Source organism: Zonotrichia leucophrys, chromosome 9, assembly GCF_028769735.1.
Source record: "Zonotrichia leucophrys gambelii isolate GWCS_2022_RI chromosome 9, RI_Zleu_2.0, whole genome shotgun sequence".
Taxonomy (NCBI): domain Eukaryota; kingdom Metazoa; phylum Chordata; class Aves; order Passeriformes; family Passerellidae; genus Zonotrichia; species Zonotrichia leucophrys.
This window is the reverse complement of record NC_088179.1, coordinates 22,217,280-22,227,882: the sequence shown is the minus strand read 5'-3', so window position 1 is coordinate 22,227,882 and position 10,603 is coordinate 22,217,280.

The following is a 10,603-nucleotide window of genomic DNA, read 5'->3' as shown; positions in this document are numbered from 1 at the left end:
TCTGCCCTTAAAAAAAAATCTCAAGCAGAGCCAAAACTAAGCTCTGATTATAATTAAATTTCCTTTTTACATGAATGTTGGTATTTTCTTATGCATTCTGAGCTCTCTGCTGATTATTGAAGGATACTGAGAGGGTACAGGGTGCTCAAAAGCAAAAAGAAGATTAAAAAGAAGAGAAAATATTATTTGATCTACTAAGGAATCATGCCCTTTTGCAAAAAGATGCTGGGAAAGTTATGGGGAGAAAAAGTTATTAAAAAAAAATCATGGGAGCTATCATGATACTATCACTAATTTCAGAAGGTTTAATAAATATATAGATATAGATATAAATTTTATGAGCAACTAGCAGAATCAAGAGCATTGAAAAGTACAATTGCACAAACTGAAGAATAAATAATATATAATATGAATAATATAAAATAATATAAATAATAATATAAATAATATATATTTATATATTATATAGTCTTTATATATAATATATAAATATTATATATAATATATTAAAATATATATATAATATATAATATAATATATATATATTTCTATATAAATATATTATATTTATATATAATATAGATATATAAATAATATAAATATATAATATAAAGGAAATTATCTAATAATAAAAATATAAAAATTTATCTATATAATATATAATATATAATATATAATATATTTATAGAATATAAATGTATTTATATATATATATATATATACACACACATATATTTAATATATATATAAAAATAATAAAATAATCATTCCAAGGCAAAGTAAAGCAAGAGCAAAGACAAGAGGGAAACCAGGGGGAAACGTTGGTTCTTTGGAGAAAGATTTCAGCAACGCCAAGGCCAGAATGTTCAATGCATTATTTAATTAGTCCTATTAAAGATGTCAAGCAGGGAGTACCAGCAAGGACAGGAGGGTGAGGGCTGTCCCTGGCCCATAATGGGAGCAGACAGATGTTTGCAGAGCCTGAGCACTGAACCTCAAACCCCAACTGCTCTTTGAGGCACCATGGAAAACAGCCCAGGAGCAGGAAATTGAAAAAGGCAATTGTTCTCCCTGCCTGCCAGCAAAGGGAGGACAGAACAACATGACAGCATTATTTCCATCCAGGAAAAAAAAAAAACAATCAGGAATAACATAATGATGTGAGTGGGCTGCCAGCAGAGGAGGTGAGCAGGACACCCTGAGCAAGGACAGAGCTCCTGCACAGCCCCAGCCAGAGCAGCACAGGGAATTCTGGGCTCTGGGCAGAAATGAGCTCTGATAAAATCCAGCTCTGAGTCCACCAAAGGGTGCTGTTGGACATGCCCAACTCAACAGGCACTGCTCAGGAAAACCAGCATCTCAAATTGGAACGTTAAACAGCAGAGGGGAAAATCAAGCACAGGACAGGGAATATCAAACCCCAATAGAGCAGTGAGGGTGAAAAATGCACATTTGCAGCCCAGAAAGCACAAGTTTCACAGGTACCTGCCCTAGATGTGTTTATCATCTTCACAACCATGGTTCCAGATACTAAAAAGCAAAAATAGCTTTAGTAATAAAAAACACAGGCCACAGGGCAAGAAAATAGGTTTAAATCTAGATACTAAGAACTATAAACCTCTAAGGGAAATAAATCTGTAATCTAAATCACATCCATTTATAGATGGGAGACAGATTTGCTCTATAGAAGGAGCTGATTCATCTAAATAAACTACCAGGCTTGTATTTACAGCTCTGCTGAGATGACTCTGTTCTCCTTCACGTGGGTATTACTTTATTACCAGCTTTCTTGGAGCAATATTTCATTTCAGAAAAATGAACTGAAAGCCCAACATTTCATGTCAAAGCCGGGATGCTCATTCCAGCCAGGATTAGCTGTGGTTGTTTAATGGTGGTATTTAATGGTGGCATTCCCAAACCACCACGAAGCAACATCTTACCTGGTTCCCCTGTGAGTTAGGGGGTCATGGGATGGTTTGGGGTGGAAAGGACCTTAAGGAACATCTCATTCTACCTCTGCCATGGCAGGGACACCTTCCACTGTGCCAGGTGCTCCAACCCCAATGTCCAGCCTGGCCTTGGGCACTGCCAGGGATCCAGGGGCAGCCACAGCTGCTCTGGGAATCCCATCCCAGCCCCTGCCCACCCTTACAGAGAACAATTCTGTGACGGTGTTCACAGAGGTTCTTGGATGAGGGAAGAGATGAGGATCTGACTCCATGTTTCAGAAGGCTGATTTATTATTTTATGATATATATTACATTAAAACTATAGTAAAAGAATAGAAGAAAGGATTTCATCAGAAGGCTGGCTAAGAATAGAATAGAAAGGAATGATAACTAAAGCTTGTGTCTCAGATTCTCTGTCTGAGCCAGCTGGCTGTGATTGGCCATTAATTAGAAACAACCACATGAGACCAATCCCAGATGCACCTGTTGCATTCCACAGCAGCAGATAATCATTGTTTACATTTTGTTCCTGAGGCCTCTCAGCTTCTCAGGAGGAAAAAATCCTAAGGAAAGGATTTTCAATAAAATATGTCTGTGACACCAGGGATGTTCTCAGCCATATGGACAGGGCTTGGAGCACCTGGGACAGTGGGAGGTGTCCCTGCCATGGCAGGGCTGGCACTGGGTGAGCTTTAAGGTCCCTTTGAACCCAATCCATTCTATGATTTATGATCATGAGATAATTTCCTGTTAAAGTTAGGGCTTGCTTCTTTTCACCCCTCTGACATCTCTGAAATCCTTTCCAGTGACACACTTTCAATCTCTATTTATTTTTCCTTTTCCAGGGGAATGCAGAAGAAGATCAGTTTGCCTTTTCCCCTTAGCTGCTTCAGGATGGAGTTACCCAGGATCCAAGCAGAGCTGTGCTCTGACCCCGCTGCAAGTTCCCTGCTCCATTTGCAGGAGCACCAGCTCATTATTAGGGGAGATGAAGGGGCACCTCTGAGCTTCATTAGGACAGAGAGAAGAATGGGATTTCAGATCTCTGGGAAGAAACCAGCAATCTTCTGGGTGCACAGCTGATGCTGAGTGCCCCCAGTCCTCAACACCTGCGAACATAACAAAGAAATCACCAATTATCTCCAGGTCTTGCCTCAGAATGGGATTCAGGAGCAAATAGCTCACACAGCAGAAGGTCTGCCTTGCTTATTATTTTCCTCATTTGCAACTAAACACATTTTGGTTGGCTCTATAAAGAGTTGTTATTTGTTTTGTGTCAACAGTCAGGGTCCTGCTGTACCATTATTCATTGTATAAACACACATTTATTCCAGCAGTATCCTGCTCCTACTCCAGCACATTTTATTCTCTGCCTTTCAGATTCCTTTACAAAAGAAGAAAGGAGCTGCAGGGATGTTTGTGCCTTGCAACACTTGTGCATCTCAGCTCATCAATCACACTCATTTCCTTGCCCACAGTCTGGGCCTTTCTCACATGATGTGTCTGCATTAAAAACTATTTTATTTTTTTTTTATATAATCAGGTGAATCAGAGGCAGCAGAGCCTCTATTGTGTCTGTGGCTCATAGACACAGAAGGAAATCTGAATTATCAGAGAGAAGCTGGAGCATCAGCACTGGCACAGACCTGAATTTTGGAAGGGTCTCCAAAGAGCTGGAGCTGTGCAGCCACTGAGGAGGAAATCCAGGAAAAATCCCTGTGGGATCACCCAGGGGTGGTGCAGGAGGCTCAGGTGGGAATTTCATGGTCTGTGTGCACAGACAGGGACAGGCAGGCTCAAACTGGGTGTGCTGTGAGGAGCTCTCAGGGAGGTTATGGAGCAGAGGGAATCCTGCAGGGCTGGGCTGGGATCTGTGCAGCTCTCCTGGAATATTCCTGCAGCACTCCTGGAATATTCCTGCAGCACTCCTGGAATATTCCTGCAGCATTCCCTGGGCTGGCAGGGATCAATAACTGGGTGCAATCACAAAAATCAAACAGGGTTTGCCACTCACCTTTCCTGTATCACATTCTGCTGTCCAGAGAGACAGAGATTTTTCCTTATCCCATTTCTCATTAAATGAGTGGATGACATCTTTCATCTATTATATAAACGCAACCATTTTTTACAGTGGTAATAATATATAATTCTTTTTCTTTTAATTTCACCTTCATTTATGTGTAATTTCACCCAGCTTGTTTTCCAGGCTCCATCTTCTCTTTTCTTTCAAGCTGATTTATCAGATGAAATCACAGCCACCCTGTAACTGGGGCAATAATTCACTCTGATGGCTGACACACACACAGGTGAAAAAATATTGGCACAACACCACAAAGTCATCTCAATAAATCACGGTAAATTAGGAGGGAGAACTCATTTTCAAGCTTTTAGCATAACAATTAAGATGAGATAGAGGAGAGTGGAAAGGAAGAGCTCAGGGCCAGGTTGGATGGAGATCTGGATGGTTGGATGGTCCGGTGGAAGGTGTCCGTGTCCATGGCAGGGTGAAAGGAGGTGATATTTAAGTCATGTCCAACCCAAACAATTCTGTGGAACTCCCTGGGCAACCCTGAAAAAGAATTTTTGTAAATAGGACTCTCTCTACACCAGCAGGAGTACATTAATATCCCTGGCTGCACTTGAAATGGAGGCATTTAAGGAAGAACTACATGCAACCATAAAGCAGTTCAAGAAATTGATCCTTACAGAAGCAGGCACATAACTTTAACAGATATGAAACCTCCCTGCAGGCTGGCAGCAAGGCCATGGAGGGATTTGCCCGTGGTGAAGTGCATTTAGTGGGAATTACACCTGGAGATGTTGGATCCTGGGAGCTCCCCAGTGCTCCTGCTCCAATGCCAAACAGCTCAGGGGGTGAAATCTGTTCCTGGAGAGCTGCCAGGGATTTTTACAGGATTTGGGTGCAAGGACATGAATTTGACACTGCCCTGGGTAGTGAGTGCTCAGTCCTGGGGGGAGCCCAGTGGCACCAGCACTCCAAGGTGTGGGAGCTCCTCTGTTCCCTAATTTTGGCTCTTACAACAAACATTTCTTATTCTCCCACAAAGGCACAGTTGTTCTATGGATGATCACAGGTTCAAAATGCACAACTTTCCACTCAAAAACCAAGTGCCTTTGTAATTTTTGCTCTGCAGTCTGTACAGAAAGACAAATAAGGAAGGGTTGGAGCCTGATTGTTGCTCCAGGACTCAAATCTGCAAGGCTGTAAGAGGCATTTATGAGAAGTGGTTCATGAGCTTGGTAATTTGCAGTTTGTTACAAAGACAAATTCGTTTCTGACTAAATTGTATTGTAAGTCAGGCTCCTCAGGGAACATCTGACTAAAAGGTGATGTTAAAGTAATTTCCATAACATCAAACTATGAGACAAATTATAAACTTCATAGAGGAGAAAAGTGGGGGAAAGGAGCAGGAGCTGAGATGGAACAAATTCCTTCATGGAAGTGCTGAGAATGCTCAGAAAATGCTGTGAAACCTGCAGTGCTGAAGCTGCTTGGGAACAAGCACAGCCTTGGGTTTTCAGCTGTTTGACAGTGACTGCCTTCATCCCTGAACCATTTCTCACAGCATCCAGACACCTTGCAAAGCTCTCCAGGCTCCTGGCAGGGACAGCAGCTCAGCCCCTGCTTGGGAATTCTCCAGGGGGATCTGCCCCCAGAGATTTCTCATCTTTTAATGCATTTTAATGTTTTAATATCATGGTTTGGTTGTTTTCCCTAAGGAGGCAGAGGGGGCTGCAGGAGCTCGGTGTGCCCAGCCTGGGTGGGACAAAGCCTGGCAGTCACTGCCGGCAGCCAGCACAAACAGAAAAACCCTGTTTTACAATGGTTCTGAATGTGAGGAATGCATGCAGCAAGGATGAGAGCAATTCACCCTGAATATTAGAAACAGCTCAAACAGTGACACTGAATTCATGCTCATGTGCCAAGGGAAAGGCTAAATGATAGCAGAGAGTTCTTTTCCTCCTGTAATTCCCATCACCTCATGATTCAGTGATAAATTCCCTTCCACCTCTGCATTTCATGCAGGTCATGCACAGACACAGCCCCAGAACAAACCTCCACAGCCTCTGATGCTGGGAGCAGCAAAATACAGAGTCCTCCCCAAAAGTTAATCATCTCTCACTTAGCTCCAGCATCAACTGGATATTTTCTTGCTGTTTGGTAATTTCTGTTTTCTTCTTTCAGTTCCCACTGGGCAGCTGTACCACTGACAAGCTGCTCTAATAAAAATTGCCCACCTAAATTATTCAGGGCCAATTTATATTTATATATATAACTGTACTAGTGCTGGACTTCTACCTGGCTACATTTTCCTTATACCCTTTATTACCCAAAAATATAAATTAATGCCTCCCTCAGCCTAGGAAAGACTTACCAAAAAACCTCTATGTTTAAAAATAATACAAGAAAAAAGGACAAGAAAATAATTTATATTTATATTTTTATATATTTATATATTTAAAATATTATATATTATATATTATATATTATATATTATATATTATATATTATACCATATATAACTATACTATATATTATATATAGTATAATATATACTTTTTACTCCATATAACTATACTATATATTATAATATATAATATGATAGATTATGCATATATTATATTATATTATATTATATTATATTATATTATATTATATTATATTATATTATATTATATTATATTATAATTTTTTTTTAATCTCCAAGCTGAATCAGGAGTTTTCCTCTGCTAGAGATGTTTTAATTCAGATTTAAAGAACTAAAAACCAATGCCTAAAAGTTAATTGTTTTTAAAAAAGGGATAAAACCTTCTTCTGCAAATGTTGAGCTAAGTTATCTTGATTTTTTTAATAATCTTCTCCCCATACACACACTTCAGTTTCTCTAGTTAACTACAAGCTTTGATCCATTTTTAGAGCTAGATGCAATCTGTCCAAAGTGTCATTTTTTATTCCAAAGGAATTTTGTGCTGAAGAAGCTCACTAAGAGTGAAGCTTCAATTGATCCCTGCATTATACCAGCACTCCCCCAGGTCCCAGCCCCTTCCAAGCAATTCACAATTTCCAGGACCTCTGTAGGGGGAGGAAGGGAATTGCTGCTGTAATGCACACACACAAAATGAGTTTATTTTACCCAGGTGCTTCAGCATTTGCTGCACTTTGTCCCCCAGCCCTGACTCCTGCAGCCAAACCTGTCACTCAGAAAAAGTGAGAAAAGCCCAGACAACCCCCCTGCCACACACACAGAGCCCTAAAATAAATAATAAATAAATAAAAAATAAATTGCAGCAGTCGAGGTGGGCAGAAGCAGATGGGTGGCCCCAGCAGTGCCCAGCTGAGGCGTGTGATGGGCACAGAATAAATATTTCCAGTGGCTCAGCAGCCTTTAAACCTCCTGCCTTGGGTGGGGATTAGCCCCAGGTATTTATAGACCTGATCTCATCTCCTGTCCTGAGTCACACAAGGGTTCCCAAGGACTCCCATCCCAGCTTTGAGCCATTTGGGCTCCTTTTCCCAGCAGAACACGGAATTCTTCCAGGAAAAGGAGAATTACAGGAGGATTTCCCTGTGCCAGGAGCTGTGGGCATGGCCTGGGCGCTGCATCTCGACCCCACAATCCCATCAGCTCCCCTTTGATCCACCCCAAATGTTGGAGAGGAGATTGAGAATCTCTCTTCTGAGCTTGAATAGATTTTGAACGAGCCAAGGGCTTAATCTCTCATCACAAAAAGATTAATCAGGGTCCTTGATCTCGTTAGCAGCACTTCCCTGGCTCCCACTGCAGTCACGACAATCCTGAGGGAGAACCACAGAGCCACTGCTCCACACATCCCCAGTTCCAAACATCCCCAGTTCCAAACATCCCCTGTTGTATTTGCAGGGTGCCCCATGGCAGGAAGGAATGATGAATGAATCTGACTCCATGTTCTCAGAAAGATAATTTATTATTTTATGATGCTATATTATATTAAAGAATACAAAACTATACTAAAGAATACAGCAAGGATACTTACAGAAGTCTAACAAGATATTAATGAAAACTCGTGACTCCTTCCAGAGCCTCGACACACCGTGACCATGACTGGTCATTAAGTCAAAACAATTCACGTGAAACCAATCAAACAATCACCTCTTGGATAAACAATCTCCAAACACATTCCAGAGCAGCAAAACACAGCAGAAGCAAATGAGATAATATTGTTTTCCTTTTTCTCTGAGGTTCTCAGCTTCCCAGGAGAAGAATCCTGGGTGAAGGGATTTATCCAGAAAATATGGCAGTGACAATCCACTTTTCCACACATCCACTGTCCCAGCTCATCTTGCCACTGTCCCTTTTTGCCATAAAACACTTCTCTGACTCTGCTGAGGGTGCTTCATCTGCTCTGTTTCAGAAGAAAACCACGGGAGGCTTTCTCACAGCTCTCACAGCAGTGACCACAGTGGTTCTTTGTCACCGTCATATTTTCTGGAAAAATCCCTTTGCCAGGATTTCTTCTCCTGGGAAGCTGAGAAGCCTCAGGGAAAAATGAAAACAATAATTATCTGATTTGCTTCTCCTGTGTTTTGCTGCTTTGGAATGTGGTTTGGACATTGTTTATCCAGCAGGTGATTGTTTAATTGGTTTCATGTGAATTGTTTTTAATTAATGACCAATCACAGCCAGCTGTGTCAGGGCTCTGGAGAGTCGCAAGTTTTTCATTATTATCTTGTCAAGCCTTCTGTAAGTATCCATTCTCTATTTTTAGTATAGATATAATATAATTAATATAATATATAAATTATAATATAATATTATGTTGTATATTATAATACATTAGAATATCACATAATATCATATAATACCATATAATAATAAATTAGTCTTCTAAGAACATGGAGCCTGATTCATAATTTCCTTCCTGCCACGGGGGACCCCAAAAATACCACACTTCTTTGATCAATACATCCCTGAGATGCTCTGTGTGTACCAGATGTGGAAAAAAAATCAGCCATTTTTCCAGCATGGGACCCTCAAAGTCTCATCTTGAGGTGCACCATGGTCAGGCTGCTTAGAAGTGTTACTCTAGTAAAGAGAAAAATACAGTAATTGTTAATTATTATATATGATTTGCCAAGATAGGCACCACAGTTTCATTTTTTATGTTCAATAGCTCAGAAGTTCTAACTATGAGGTAAATAAAACTTATTTAACCATATAGAGAGGGTGAGTAAAACCCCTTTTTGGGTTTCCATTCCTCTCTCTAGCTGCCCTCAACAGAGCCCTGAGTTCAGCTGCATTGCTGTAAAAATAATAATAATGATGATAACGATAATGATAATAATAATAATAGTAATAGTAATATGACACTGCTCTCTCTCAGTTTAAAGTACCTGAGCATCCTCCTGCTCCAGGAAGAAAACATTCAGCAGATGAGTGAAACAGTTAATATTTTCACTTTCCACACAATCATTTTCTACAAATTATGACTATTTTCCCACAGTATTTGCTTCTCCCATTTTCTCCTGGCAATATAATCCATGCAGAAAATTATCCCAGCTCTTTAGCTAAAAAGATACTGACTTATTTATTTCATCTCAATTCTGAAATATTTAGTGGATACCATCTAATTCTGGAGTGTTCCCACACTGTAAGCAATTTGCCTTTGCTCACATTAAATAGTTCTCATTCCAAGCACTGCAGCACTCTAAAATGTGACATTCCCTGTCTGCAAAGCTTTCCTTTGTACTTGGGAAAGGCTATTATTATTATTATTATTATTATTATTATTATTGTTGTTGTTATTATTATTATTATTGTTTTATATTATTAATAGTAATTTTTATTATTTTTATTATTATATGTAGAGTTGCGTTTTGAGGGATGCTCTACACATTGGGATGGGTGAAGGCAGTGCTGGCAAAGCTTTTTGAGCTCCTAACCCTGAAAACCCCTAAATCTTTCCATCCCAACAGCAGCAGCTCTCATTAATGATGTTCCACTGCCATACCTGCTCTAAGGAAAATGTCAAACCTCATTTTAGTACTTAATTACACAATTTCCAGCACTGCCTTTCTGGTTTCCATGCTCCACTGCCCACAGTGTGAGTGCCTGTGTCCAGTTTGAAGTTATTTCACTGAGATAAATCAGCCTAAAAGCAGATTTTTACCATGGAGACTGACAGAGAATTGTAGGTGTGTTATGTGTGAGAGATGCAGATTGAGGGTTGGCTTTTCCAGCTCTAATAGCTCAGGGATAAAATTCATACAGAATGATCTCCCTGCTTGCTGCTGCTAATTCAGCTGAATACAATATATATATATATTTTAAAAAATTTAATTATATATGTATATATATATAATACAAAAATCTGAGGGATGCAACAGCTTTTAGAACTCCTTTGCTCCATGGAGGGGGAGAATTCAGCAAAGCAGGGACAGCAATCTCACCCCAACAACAGGAACCATATGTAATATAAATAAACCCAAAATTCTTACCCATCTCCCACTGTGGAGAGTGACCCCACATTTATTAATTAATATGGAAACATCTTGAGACATTATTTAAATGTTTAACTAATTTGTAATCATCATCCCCTGCTCCCCCAGCAAAAAAAAAAAAAAAAAAACCAAAACAAACCCACAAGACTAATGT